Below are 15,100 nucleotides of genomic sequence, written 5' to 3' on the forward strand. Positions count from 1 at the left end.
GGAGCCCAGTCTGCGTGAAGCGGGAGGCGGGGAGGCCAAAGGCCAAGTGGTGAGAGGCCAGGATGAGGCGTGGAGCTGGTGTCCATGGTGGGGAGGACGGGCTGGGTTGGGTCAGAATTCTCAGAGCATCTGTATATCCTACTTAACCACACATACATTTCTTAAACCTTTTACTTAAAAAATTTAAAGTACATTAATCTGTCTGTCTTTTGATAGAAGGGCCAAAGCCTTTTGCCCAAACGTAAGTCTGCAGATCGGAGTTTTGGGTCATCTTTCTGGCTGAAACCGCATCACGATGAATCAGCACTGGTTTCCGGTTTTGGTTCCCTAAAGGGGCATGAGAACTGGAAGGCCCTTGCGAAGCCTCTGAGAACAGTCTTTCATTGTATATGTGGTTATTCCCCTCGTGTGTGCTGGGACTTTCCAAAACTTCCGACCTGGTTTTTAGAAACGGGCTCATATTTTGCACTTGTATTTCATTTGTTTACATCAGTGGTTCTCAAAGTGTGGTCCAAGGATGAGGGCGACCCTCGAGACCCTTTCGGGAGATCCACCAGTCAAAACTAAGACTCCTCATGATCATACCAAGTCATCATTCGCCCTTTATCCTCTCATTTCCTCATGATGTACAAGTGATAATTTCCAGCGGCCGAGGCCCACTCTGATGCCTGATGAACTCTGTGCTTGTGCGTTCATGGGCTTTGAAAATCTTTCAGCTTTAATTTCTAATATAGTAAATACTGATAGATGTGAACCACATAAACAAAAGCTCTTTGGGAATCTTCAGTAATTTTTGAGAGTGTAAAGGAGTCTTCATTCTTAACAGTTTGAGAACTGCTGGTTTCTATATTTATTAAATCGCACATTTCTAATATCAAGCACAATTGGCGTAAGAAAGACTTGGGAACAAACATAATTGACTTGTAATAAACTCAGAATTGACTGGAGGGCATTTTGCAGAAGGGCCGAGAGCACTGAGCATGCCCTGAACATCAGCAAGGGTGCCTAGGGGACGAGGGGGCAGGCATCTGTCAGGGGGGAGGCCGGATAAGAGGCATCTGCGGTATAAGTGGTGACAGCAGTAATACGGGTGCCCGCTGTTTACTGAGCACATGCTGAGTGCCAGGCCCCGGGCTCAGTGCAGCTCCAAGTGTTGCCTTGGATCCTAACCACCACCCTAGGAGAGAGGTCCTATCTTTCTTCTGGTTCTGTCATTGTACAGGTGGGGGAACTGAGGCTCAGAGGGGCCAAACAACGAGCCCCAGGCCCCCAGCCCCTAAGGCGCAGAGTTAGTCCTTGATCTCAGGTCTATTGATCTCCAGGGCCCGAGTCTTAACGTGCACTTCTCACCTCTGAGTCCCTGAAGTCTCTGAGTTTCTAAGGAGGCAGAGCCTCAGGTGAAATCATGGGGCTGCTGGTACCTTTGGGACACTCTGGGCTGGGAGACCGACACACGCACTGGGGACGAGGTCAGGGCCAGGTGGCCTCTTCAAGGTCATTTTCTTGTGGAAGCAGCAGAACTGACCTGGATAGCACCCCACCCCACCTCCCGGCACCCCATCGGTGCCCAGCCTTACAGGGCCCCTTGGGCAGAGACTCGATCCTGGCCTGTGCCGCCCTCTTACTGCATCCCTTCTGTGTCCTGCGTCCACCTGGATGGGAGGAAGCTGAGCTGAGTGTGTGCTGACCCTCAGGAGGAGCCCCTGACTTTTTGGGAGGTTGAACAGGTGGGACCGGCTGCTCCAGGGGCCCTTCCATCTCACGGTCTGAGGCTTTCTCAGAGCCCGGGAATCCCAGGCTGGTCCCATCCTGCCAGTTCTGAGGTTAGTCAGGGGCCCCCTGTGGCCCCCCCCATGGCCAGCCGCTCCTGCCGCTGCTGTGGGTTGGAGCCGTGGTTGAGGAATGGGGAGTGGCAGCTGCCCTCAGGGCTGGCCTCTACATCTCTGAGGGACAGCTGGACATCCCAAATGAGGGGCCACGGTCACCATGGAGATCTTTTGTTTACTCCCGCCTCCACGTGAGACAATCAGCAGATCTGCCGTTTTCTACACTTTCAACATAGTGGAATTCAGGAAAATTCCACGGCCAGGCCAGCCTCCGGTTCTAAAGGCAGCAACCCAGGCAGCCTGCACAAGACCTCAGGATGCAGGCGAACTTCTCTGGCCTCTAATCTCCTACTTCCCCTAAGAGAGCACACGCTTCTCCTCTGCTCCACGTTTTCTGCCTCCGTGCCTTTGCTCAAGCCAACGCACCACCAGGAGGGCCCACCCTCCCCACTGTTCAACTGAGCCAGCTTCTTATGCCACCCCAGGGCCAAGGGCAAGTGTTACCTCCTCCTCCATGCTGGCCTCCTGGATTCCACCCTGCCTCCCACCTCCTGACCTTATGGAGGCCTCTTCCCCTTCTTAGTCTCTCGCCCATCTCGTGTGGTGTTGATTACTTTCTACGTGACTCTGCAGTCATTTGTGTGTTTTCATCTCGCACCCAGACAGCGAATCCTGGGGGCACACAGGCTGTTCCTTCCCCCACCCTCAGATACCCAGGCGTGGAGTGATGTCCCCAAGAGGGAGGCAGTGAGTGCCCAGAGAGAGAACTGACCTGGGAGCTAGGGATCTGGATGACACTGAGCCAGTGACTTGACTTCTCTGAGCCTGTTTCCCCAGCTACTGAGCTGGGTGGGGGCCTGGAGGATTTCAAGGGGCCCTTTCAGATGTGCCCTTCTCTTTATCGCCTTTTGAAGACTTGACGCTTTCCCCAAGCTGCTTACGTGCCCAAGGTGTTTTGCAGAGGAAGTGTCTGGAGAAGGGGTTGGGCCGGGAGTGGCAAGCCCCTCTCCACTCTTCTGGGATTCCAGGATGGCTGCCCTGGGCGCAGAAGGCACCGAAACACAGCCCTGTGCTGCCCCCGTGTGGCCTCTCTAGACACTGCACCCAGGAAGCCTGTCTCAGCCAACCTTTCCAAGGGCTACCCCGGCAGATGCACATCACCTATCTGGATGGCCCGCTTGACCCTCCACTGTCTTCTTGCTCAAAGCTCGCCTGGGCCAGGGAGCTCCTGGGGACGAGCAGTAACCCTAATAAGAGGACGTCCAAGGGTGGAAGGACTGTGGTCTCAGATCAGCCAACCAGGAGCCTTGTTCTGGAGGTGCCATTATGTGGCGAGAAGGATGGTCGTAGGAGCCCCCAGAGGTGTTCCCATGTGCTTCTTGGTCTCCAGGCTCTCCCCCCGCCCCCACCTCCGCCGAGTGGCCTGCAGGCCGTGTAGGATCACAGCCACAGTGCCTGCAGGGAAAGGAAGGCTGGGAGAGGGCCAGCCTGACTCTCCGTCAGGTGCTCCCTCCGCTCTGTCTGGCGCTGCCAGAACACTGCTCCGAGTGGGCTGAGCTGAGACCCTCCTGCCCCTTTGGGACTGGTAGTGGTCAGGCACCTGCCCAGCCCCTCCCCATCTTGATCCTTCCCACGCGTAGGCCTCCCCTTCTCAACCCTCGTCCTCTACGCCACCCTTCCTAATACCCTGTCCTGAGCTGACCTGAACCTGGGTCTCGGGCACCCTCCTAGGACTGTGCGTGGCTCAAGAGGGCCCCGGGGGAGCCATCACCCGCCCCCGGGGGGCCTCAGACGTGCGAGTATCGGTGATGGGGAGGAGCCGGGCTTGAAGCTTCTGCCTGCAGACCTACAGAGCTCCACCCTCGCCCGTCCTCGTTCTGCCTTCTCCACCCCTCCCAGCATCACCTCCTTCCTGGGCTCTCCTCTCTCCTCCCTGCAAAATGGCCCTCCTGGCTCCAGGCCCCACCTGCATAAGCCGTGCTCTGTGGCCTCTTAGCCCTACCCAGGCAGGCTCCTCTGTTACCCTTGTCCTTCCCAGATGCGGGGCAGGAGCTCAGGCGTCCTAGGGGACCCCCTTCCCCGGGGTGTCCTATGCTGACCCCTGTCCTGCCTTAGTGTAGAGGAGCTGAGGTCTGGGACCTCCACGTGGCAGTGGGTCCTACTCTTGCTTGACCTGGTCTACCAGGCAGACCTGACCTCTGCCCTGTCCCATTTGCCTTCCAGCTCTTTCTGCTGTCTCCTCGCTCCGTCCCTTCTCCTCCTTCCTCCCAGCTTGCTCTTCCTCCAGCGGTGAGGTGCCTGCCGGACGGGGCAAGGCTGGGCTGGTCTGGGCTGGGGCTGCGGTTCCAACAGGCAGGTCTGGAGCTGCTGCCACAGTGCAGCTCTGGGAAGGTCCAGGGTCTCGATGACAAGCCATGCTTAGCGTAACCCGGATACGTCGCTGTGCCCAACCTGCCAGGACGTTCAGGACTGGGTAACAAGCAAAGAGAACGATCCCGCTTTCTTAGCACCTGCGCAGTTGTAGCCCTCGCTCTGCTTCGTCACAGCTCTCTTCCTCGGGCGCCTCAGGCTCCTGCGCCTCCATCCCAGAAGCTCCGGGCGGGGCGGGGGGCTTCTTCCTCACCAGCTGGGGGCTGCCCCTTCTGGAACACGTGACTTTCTCAGCCCCTGCCTCAGCTGTGAGGTGACCCTGTCCAGGCTGCTCACGTTTCAGTGGCCAGGACTCATCACGTGCCCCCTCCGGCCACGAGACAGGCAGGCTGCTATGAGCTGGATGGAGAGTTGATGTCGGACGGGGCATGTTCAGTGTCCCCCAGCTCCCTCAGAGCCCCCACTGGATTCTGCCCTGGCCCTTCTCACGCATTCTCCCGCCTCTCAGTCTCTTTCGGATGTTTAACCTCTTTATACCCGCACTGCATTCTGTGAAATTTCCTTCCAGTTATGTCTCAGTTCACCAAATCTTTCTACTTCTCTACATCACCAATTCTGCTCTCTAAACTATTAATTTTTTAGTTTTTAAGTGACTTTTTTGGGGGTCATTTTCAATTGTCGAATTTCAATTTGGTTCATTTTCAAGTCCCTCTGTTACTTTTTCATAGAACCTTGTTTGTTTGTTTTTTTCACACACACACACACACACACACACACACACTGTATTTTATTTTTACAAGAGATAAATAGACTGACACCAAGCATTGTACATGGATGACCACAACAAAAGCAACAATGATTGCAATTACCAAACATGAAACACACTCATACTATGTCATAATATTGACATTCAGTCCAGTAATCCTCCACTGTAACAGCTCCTTTACTTTGCAGTGAAAATTGATTTGTATATTCTTTGCCTCTGAGTCCTTGTGGGATTTTTTCTTTTTTTAAATTCAAACAGAAAGTCACAAAAATTATACTCATCCTCATCAGTTCACTCAGTCCCATGTAATTAATTTTTTTTTTCATCTTGATCTTTTGTTAGCACTTTTATGAGCTCATCAGTTTTTCATTAGAGTTCTGAAAATGCTTATTCATTCAGTTCAGCAGGACAGTCAGGTACCAGAAACCTGTACTTGTCAGAGTCTTTTCCATGAATTTCCTGAAGATGAAACCCTTTTATAGGAACATATTTACAAAAGCATCAGAGTACACCCAGAACTGTCTGTAAGTGACAAAAGACTTAAAAATGACCACGGTTAAAGATTTGATGAAAGTGCATAATAATGCAGTTGACAAGAAAATTAGTTATTTCTGAGATATACATTTTAAAGTAATAACTAGGATTATGACTTATAACATTATACCAGAACATATAAGATTTTTAGAAATTTCATGTAATGTCTGAAACATTTATATTAACATATTTCCATATTAATAACCCAATGAAAGTTTAGTATTAGTTGTTTTGTTTGTTTGTTTATACTGCAGGTTCTTATTAGTCATCAATTTTATACACATCAGTGTATACATGTCAATCCCAATCGCCCAATTCAGCACACCACCATCCCCACCCCACCGCAGTTTTCCCCCCTTGGTGTCCATATGTCTGTTCTCTACATCTGTGTCTCAACTTCTGCCCTGCAAACCGGCTCATCTGTACCATTTTTCTAGGTTCCACATACATGCGTTAATATACGATATTTGTTTTTCTCTTTCTGACTTACTTCACTCTGTATGACAGTCCCTAGATCCATCCACGTCTCAACAAATGACTCAATTTCGTTCCTTTTTATGGCTGAGTAATATTCCATTGTATATATGTACCACAACTTCTTTATCCATTCGTCTGTTGATGGGCATTTAGGTTGCTTCCATGACCTGGCTATTGTAAATAGTGCTGCAATGAACATTCGGGTGCATGTGTCTTTTTGAATTACGGTTTTCTCTGGGTATATGCCCAGTAGTGGGATTGCTGGGTCATATGGTAATTCTATTTTTAGTTTTTTAAGGAACCTCCATATTGTTCTCCATAGTGGCTGTATCAATTTACATTCCCACCAACAGTGCAAGAGGGTTCCCTTTTCTCCACACCCTCTCCAGCATTTGTTGTTTGTAGATTTTCTGATGATGCCCATTCTAACTGGTGTGAGGTGATACCTCATTGTAGTTTTGATTTGCATTTCTCTAATAATTAGTGATGTTGAGCATCTTTTCATGTGCTTCGTGGCCGTCTGTATGTCTTCTTTGGAGAAATGTCTATTTAGGTCTTCTGCCCATTTTTGGATTGGGGTGTTTGTTTCTTTAATATTGAGCTGAATGAGCTGTTTATATATTTTGGAGATTAATCCTTTGTCCGTTGATTCGTTTGCAAATATTTTCTCCCATTCTGAGGGTTGTCTTTTCGTCTTGTTTATGGTTTCCTTTGCTGTGCAAAAGCTTTGAAGTTTCATTAGGTCCCATTTGTTTATTTTTGTTTTTATTTGCATTACTCTAGGAGGTGGATCAAAAAAGATCTTGCTGTGATTTATGTCAAAGAGTGTTCTTCCTATGTTTTCCTCTAAGAGTTTTATAGTGTCCAGTCTTACATTTAGGTCTCTAATCCATTTTGAGTTTATTTTTGTGTATGGTGTTAGGGAGTATTCTAATTTCATTCTTTTACATGTAGCTGTCCAGTTTTCCCAGCACCACTTATTGAAGAGACTGTCTTTTCTCCATTGTATATCTTTGCCTCCTTTGTCATAGATTAGTTGACCATAGGTGCGTGGGTTTATCTCTGGGCTTTCTATCTTGTTCCATTGATCGATGTTTCTGTTTTTGTGCCAGTACCATACTGTCTTGATTACTGTAGCTTTGTAGTATAGTCTGAAGTCAGGGAGTCTGATTCCTCCAGCTCCGTTTTTTTCCCTCAAGATTGCTTTGGCTATTCGGGGTCTTTTGTGTCTCCATACAAATTTTAAGATGATTTGTTCTAGCTCCGTAAAAAATGCCATTGGTAATTTGATAGGGATTGCATTGAATCTGTAGATTGCTTTGGGTAGTATAGTCATTTTCACAATGTTGATTCTTCCAATCCAAGAACATGGTATATCTCTCCATCTGTTGGTATCATCTTTAATTTCTTTCATCAGTGTCTTATAGTTTTCTGCATACAGGTCTTTTGTCTCCCTAGGTAGGTTTATTCCTAGGTATTTTATTCTTTTTGTTGCAATGGTAAATGGGAGTGTTTCCATAATTTCTCTTTCAGATTTTTCATCATTAGTGTATAGGAATACAAGAGATTTCTGTGCATTAATTTTGTATCCTGCAACTTTACCATATTCATTAATTAGCTCTAGCAGTTTTCTGGTGGCAGTTTTAGGATTCTCTATGTATAGTATCATGTCATCTGCAAACAGTGACAGTTTTACTTCTTCTTCTCCAATTTGTATTCCTTTTATTTCTTTTTCTTCTCTGATTGCCGTGGCTAGGACTTCCAAAACTATGTTGAATAATAGTGGTGACAGTGGACATCCTTGTCTCGTTCCTGATCTTAGAGGAAATGCTTTCAGTTTTTCACCGTTGAGAATGATGTTTGCTCTGGGTTTGTCATATATGGCCTTTATTATGTTGAGGTAGGTTCCCTCTATGCCCACTTTCTGGAGAGTTTTTATCATAAATGGGTGTTGAATTTTGTCAAAAGCTTTTTCTGCATCTATTGAGATGATCATATGGTTTTTATTCTTCAATTTGTTAATATGGTGTATCACATTGATTGATTTGCGTATATTGAAGAATCCTTGGATCCCTGGGATAAATCCCACTTGATCGTGGTGTATGATCCTTTTAATGTGTTGTTGGATTCTGTTTGCTAGTATTTTGTTGAGGATTTTTGCATCTATATTCATCAGTGATATTGGTCTGTAATTTTCTTTTTTTGTAGTGTCTTTGTCTGGTTTTGGTATCAGGGTGATGGTGGCCTCATAGAATGAGTTTAGGAGTGTTCCTTCCTCTGCAATTTTTTGGAAGAGTTTGAGAAGGATAGGTGTTAGCTCTTCTCTAAATGTTTGATAGAATTCACCTGTGAAGCCATCTGGTCCTGGACTTTTGTTTGTTGGAAGATTTTTAATCACAGTTTCAATTTCATTACTTGTGATTGGTCTGTTCATATTTTCTGCTTCTTCCTGGTTCAGTCTTGGAAGGTTATACCTTTCTAAGAATTTGTCCATTTCTTCCAGGTTGTCCATTTTATTGGCATAGAGTTGCTTGTAGTAGTCTCTTAGGATGCTTTGTATTTCTGCGGTGTCTGTTGTAACTTCTCCTTTTTCATTTCTGATTTTATTGATTTGAGTCCTCTCCCTCTTTTTCTTGATGAGTCTGGCTAATGGCTTATCAATTTTGTTTATCTTCTCAAAGAACCAGCTTTTAGTTTTATTGATCTTTGCTATTGTTTTCTTTGTTTCTATTTCATTTATTTCTGCTCTGATCTTTATGATTTCTTTCCTTCTGCTAACTTTGGGTTTTGTTTGTTCTTCTTTCTCTAGTTTCTTTAGGTGTAAGGTTAGATTGTTTACTTGAGATTTTTCTTGTTTCTTTAGGTAGGCTTGTATAGCTATAAACTTCCCTCTTAGAACTGCTTTTGCTGCATCCCATAGGTTTTGGGTTGTCGTGTTTTCATTGTCATTTGTCTCTAGGTATTTTTTGATTTCCTCTTTGATTTCTTCAGTGATCTCTTGGTTATTTAGTAACGTATTGTTTAGCCTCCATGTGTTTGTGTTTTTTACGTTTTTTCCCCTGTAATTCATTTCTAATCTCATAGCGTTGTGGTCAGAAAAGATGCTTGATATGATTTCAATTTTCTTAAATTTACTGAGGCTTGATTTGTGACCCAAGATGTGATCTATCCTGGAGAATGTTCCGTGCGCACTTGAGAAGAACGTGTAATCTGCTGTTTTTGGATGGAATGTCCTATAAATATCAATTAAATCTATCTGGTCTATTGTGTCATTTAAAGCTTCTGTTTCCTTATTTATTTTCATATTGGATGATCTGTCCATTGGTGTAAGTGAGGTGTTAAAGTCCCCCACTATTATTGTGTTACTGTCAATTTCCTCTTTTATAGCTGTTAGCAGTTGCCTTATGTAATGAGGTGCTCCTATGTTGGGTGCATATATATTTATAATTGTTATATCTTCTTCTTGGATTGATCCCTTGATCATTATGTAGTGTCCTTCCTTGTCTCTTGTAACATTCTTTATTTTAAAGTCTATTTTATCTGATATGAGTATAGCTACTCCAGCTTTCTTTTGATTTCCATTTGCATGGAATATCTTTTTCCATCCCCTCACTTTCAGTCTGTATGTGTCCCTAGGTCTAAAGTGGGTCTCTTGTAGACAACATATATATGGGTCTTGTTTTTGTATCCATTCAGCAAGCCTGTGTCTTTTGGCTGGAGCATTTAATCCATTCACATTTAAGGTAATTATCGATATGTATGTTCCTATGACCATTTTCTTAATTGTTTTGGGTTTGTTTTTGTAGGTCCTTTTCTTCTCTTGTGTTTCCCACTTAGAGAAGTTCCTTTAACATTTGTTGTAGAGCTGGTTTGGTGGTGCTGAATTCTCTTAGCTTTTGCTTGTCTGTAAAGCTTTTGATTTCTCCATCAAATCTAAGTGAGATCCTTGCCGGGTAGAGTAATCTTGGTTGTAGGTTCTTCCCTTTCATCACTTTAAGTATATCATGCCACTCCCTTCTGGCTTGTAGAGTTTCTGCTGAGAAATCAGCTGTTAACCTTATGGGAGTTCCCTTGTATGTTATTTGTCGTTTTTCCCTTGCTGCTTTCAATAATTTTTCTTTGTCTTTAATTTTTGCCACTTTGATTACTATGTGTCTCGGCGTGCTTCTCCTTGGGTTTATCCTGTATGGGACTCTCTGCGCTTCCTGGACTTGGGTGGCTATTTCCTTTCCCATGTTAGGGAAGTTTTCGACTATAATCTCTTCAAATATTTTCTCTGGTCCTTTATCTCTCTCTTCTCCTTCTGGGACCCCTATAATGCGAATGTTGTTGCTTTTTATGTTGTCCCAGAGGTCTCTTAGGCTGTCTTCATTTCTTTTTATTCTTTTTTCTTTAGTCTGTTCCGCAGCAGTGAATTCCACCATTCTGTCTTCCAGGTCACTTATCCGTTCTTCTGCCTCAGTTATTCTACTATTGATTCCTTCTAGTGTAGTTTTCATTTCAGTTATTGTATTGGTCATCTCTGTTTGTTTGTTCTTTAATTCTTCTAGGTCTTTGTTAATCATTTCTTGCATCTTCTCAATCTTTGCCTCCATTCTTATTCCAAGGTCCTGGATCATCTTCACTATCATTATTCTGAATTCTTTTTCTGGAAGGTTGCCTATCTCCACTTCATTTAGTTGTTTTTCTGGGGTTTTTTCTTGTTCCTTCATCTGGTATATAGCCCTCTGCCTTTTCATCTTGTCTATCTTTCTGTAAATGTGGTTTCTGTTCCACAGGTTGCAGGACTGTAGTTTTTCTTGCTTCTGCTGTCTGCCCTCTGGTGGTTGAGGCTATCTAAGAGGCTTGATGGGAGGCTCTGGAGGTGGGTAGAGCTGACTGTTGCTGTGGCGGTCAGAGCTCCGTAAAACTTTAATCCACTTGACTGTTGCTGGGTGGGGCTGGGTTCCCTCCCTGTTGGTTGTTTTGCCTGAGGCAACCCAACACTGGAGCCTACCCGGGCTCTTTGGTGGGGCTAATGGCAGACTCTGGGAGGGCTCACGCCAAGGAGTACTTCCCAGAACCTCCGCTGCCAGTGTCCTTGTCCCCACGGTGAAACAGAGCCAGCCCCCGCCTCTGCAGGAGACCCCCCAACACCAGCAGTTATGTCTGGTTCAGTCTCCCCCAGGGTCACTGCTCCTTCCCCTGGGTCCCGATGCACAAACTATTTTGTGTGCGCCCTCCAAGAGTGGGGTCTCTGTTTCCCCCAGTCCTGTCAAAGTCCTGCAATCAGTTCCCACTAGGCTTCAAAGTCTGATTCTCTATGAATTCCTCCTCCCGTTGCTGGACCCCCAGGTTGGGAAGCCTGACGTGGGGCTCAGAACGTTCACTCCAGTGGGTGGACTTCTGTGGTATAAGTGCTCGCCAGTCTGTGAGTCACCCACCCAGCAGTTATGGGATTTGATTTTACTCTGATTGCGCCCCTCCTACCGTCTCACTGTGGCTTCTCCTCTGTCCTTGGACGTGGGGTATCCTCCTTGGTGAAGTCCAGTGTCTTCCTGTCGATGATTGTCCAGCAGCCAGTTGTGATTCTGGTGCTCTCGCAAGAGGGAGTGAGAGCACGTCCTTCTACTCCGCCATCTTGGTTAATCCCCAAAAAGAACCTTGTTTTTTAGATATTTTTTTTAAAGATTCTTTTTTTGATGTGGACCATTTTTAAAGTCTTTATTGAATTTGTTACAATATTGCTTCTGTTTTATGCTTTTTTGGTTTTTTGGCCGCGAGGCATGTGGGATCTTAGCTCCCCAACCAGGGATCGAACCTGCACCCCCTGCATTGGAAGGCAAAGTCTTAACCAATGGACCGCCAGGGAAGTCCCTTAAATATGGTTTTTAATTCCTTCTTTATGTCTTTAATCATTTTAAACATGATTTATTATTTCATTTGAACTGTTATTATAAGTGCTTCGGGGATTAATCATTCTGTTTTTTTTTTTTAATCTACTGACTTTCCCTTGTGAATTGTTTCCTTGTGTATTTTGTGATTTTAAAAAATTATTTTGAGTTTTTCTTGGGGTGTATTACCATTTTCTTTCTAGGGGAGGCCCACATGCCCTGGGATGGGAGGTATTTCCAGGAAAGGATTTTATCTTTGCTTTGGTCTGGATCCAAGGGATCATTTCTCGAAAAACAAATTTTGCAATAACTTTTTGGTTTGGGATGTCCTTGCTTTATGAGAAGTATAAATTAAAACTGTCCATCTGGTTGGGTGGGGTGGGTTTGGAGCTTCCGTTTTGTTTTATTTTTGTTTGTTTTATTCTCCAAAAAAAGTTTTATTCTGGAAAAAATCTGGCACAATTTATCCCATTTTCCGTTTGTCCATAATGTGTAAAATCACTGAAAACCACAGTGAGAGCATGGTTGTTATCTGATACTTATTTGTTTCCGACAGCGTGGTGGTCTAACATTAACTAAAGCAGCATTGGTCCTCATATCTACTTTCAGATGAGAGCCAATATTTTGGAGCTTCCGTTTTTAATGGGAGCTTTTATGCACCCTCATCTTTTCTGAGCAGAGTCAAGCTTTGCTCCTGAGATTGCGCTTGTATTTTCTGAGTTTTTCTTATAAGGAGGGGCCAGTCTTCCAGGGACCTGACTGTATTCAGAGTTCCCAGTTCACCTCTGCCTCTTCTATGTCAGGGAGGTATTTCCTCTCTTCCCTGAGCGTTAAAACCCAGCCCCTAGCCCTTAGGACACATATTTACATTTGAATCCTCCCTGGGGTTCTGTGGTGTTGGCTCATGAATGATCCTTCTGGCTTGTGGTTCCTACTTTATTTCTGGCTCAAGAAGTGCCCTCTTTCCTTCTTTCAAACTTGCCTATGAATTAGAAAGAAATTGACATGTTTTGCAGGTGCAGAGATGGCTAGCAGGGCAGAGATGGGAATTTTCTAGTCAACTTTTGTTATTAATTCCTAGATTAATTTTGCAGTGGTCAGAAGACATCTCTGAATGATGTAAATCTTTTAAAATTTGTGAGGTTGGCTTTATGACCGAGCATATTTTATTAAATATTTGTGCATTTAAAGAGTGCGTATTCTGTCATTGTTGGATGTAGTATAGTTCAAGCTAATTGTGCTGTTCACACTTATATCCTTATTGCTTTCCTATTTTTACTGAGAGTCATGTGCTAATGTCTTCTAACATTATTATAGATTTGTCTCTTTCTCCTTTTGGTTTAGTGCTTATCTGGCATAGTTTTTTCCCCCAACCTTTACTTTCACCATTTTTTGCTTGTTTTTGAGGTAGATCTCTTGTAACCAAAATATAATCAAGTTTTAAAAATCTGATGGGAAGTTTTAGTCTTATTTGGAGTATTTAGTCAATTTACATTTAACGTAATGATTAATATATTTGGATTTATAGCTACACTTTTACTATTTGCTTTCTATTTGTTGTACCTGTTTTATGTTGTCTACTCCCCCTCCCTTTCCCCCTGGTATTTGGCCATTTGGTCCTGTTTCTTGGCATGCCTAGTAATTTTTCATTGAATTCTGGGCATCGTTCATCCTTTTCTCTGATGGGTGGATAAACTGTGTGTGTAGGGGTCGGGGTTAGTCATCTTAATCCAATCAGGAACTGAGTGGATGCTATTCAAATACTGCTACTCAGGGCTGGGTGGCAGGATTGGAACACCTCTGCTCATGTCTGCTCCTACAGCATGGTTTTAAGGTGTGTTCATCAGGGCTCTTGCCCCATGATAGGTCCTGAACTCTAGTCCTTGTGTCCTCAGCACAATGAGAAAATTTAAAAACTTCACTTACTTTTCAGGCTCTGTGTTTACCTTTCTAGTTTTCATCTTGTGCAGCTTCAGAAATCTTCAGATATTTTGAGGGGGAAATTGACTGAGAGCTGGGCTTAGTTCTTGGCCCCACTGCCACCCCCAAGAATCTCATTTTTGTCTTTCCAGATCCATAAGCCTATCAGCGTCTTTGTTAGTTTCTTTGATCCCCTGATAGCTCTAACCTGGACCCCTTGCCTCTTGCTCTGTCCAGGATTCCCAAGTGCCCTGAGTAGAAAAGTACACATTTATGAAAAATTTTAAGTTTAATACAAAAATAAAGAAAAAACTTCAAGACCTAATACTCAGCAAATGAAGCTTGTTCAAGGTTCCAGTGCAGGACCTTGGCCTTTTAGGCTTGATTGCCTCTCCAATGCCTTCAAACAAATGCTTTTTGGTGTGTCATCAGCCTTCTTGTTGTCCTCAGTATTGGTCCTCTGCAAGATCTCCAAGAAACAGAAGTCCCTTTGTATTATGTTTCAACCATTTTATATTTTGGGGTCTATATGTTACCCCAACCTTTCCTATCCTAACTAATACATATTTTACCAGCATGTCTATATATTTTTAGGAGGAAGTGGTCCATAATAACTAGTCTTCCAGTTGGTTGAGCCAAATGGCCTTATATTGATTACAATTAGAAAATATGAAGGATGTACTGTCATTGGTCACATGGTATAGAATACACAGTTAGGTATGTGTGAAGAGAAATGTTTAAAAATGATGCGTCTTATTAAAAAGATAACACACATTTATTAAACATTTTAAGTTAATACAAAAATAAAGAAAAATATGTCGAGACCGTGTACTCAGCCAATGAAGCTTGTTCGTGTTGGAAACTCTGGACCCTGGCGGAGAACACAAAGCTCAGCGTTTTGCATTCATAGGGTCAGGGAGCTATGCTATTTAGCCAACAAATCCCTTTAAGTATTGGCCCATGGGAGTTTCTAGAGGGCATTTACACCCAGCACTATACATATAACACTATACATATATTATAAACACATGTATGCATATACACACATTTATATATATATATTTGTTCATTGCCACATTCCCAATGCCTAAAAGAATGCCTAGAACAAACAAGTGTTTAAAAAAACATTTGTTTAATAAACGAATGAGTAAACTAAAAAAAAAAAAAAGCACTTGCACTCTGTGGCAACTGCTATCGTCATATTTTTTTCCAATCTTATTTTTCTACACTTTTGATTAGTTGAGTCATATTATATAGACAATTCTATATGCTGCTCAAAGCAAAACACACATAAAACAAAACTTAGTATAGCATGTGCTGGGTACCCCTGGCCC

This window comes from Eubalaena glacialis, chromosome 1 (assembly GCF_028564815.1).
Source record: "Eubalaena glacialis isolate mEubGla1 chromosome 1, mEubGla1.1.hap2.+ XY, whole genome shotgun sequence".
Lineage (NCBI taxonomy): Eukaryota > Metazoa > Chordata > Mammalia > Artiodactyla > Balaenidae > Eubalaena > Eubalaena glacialis.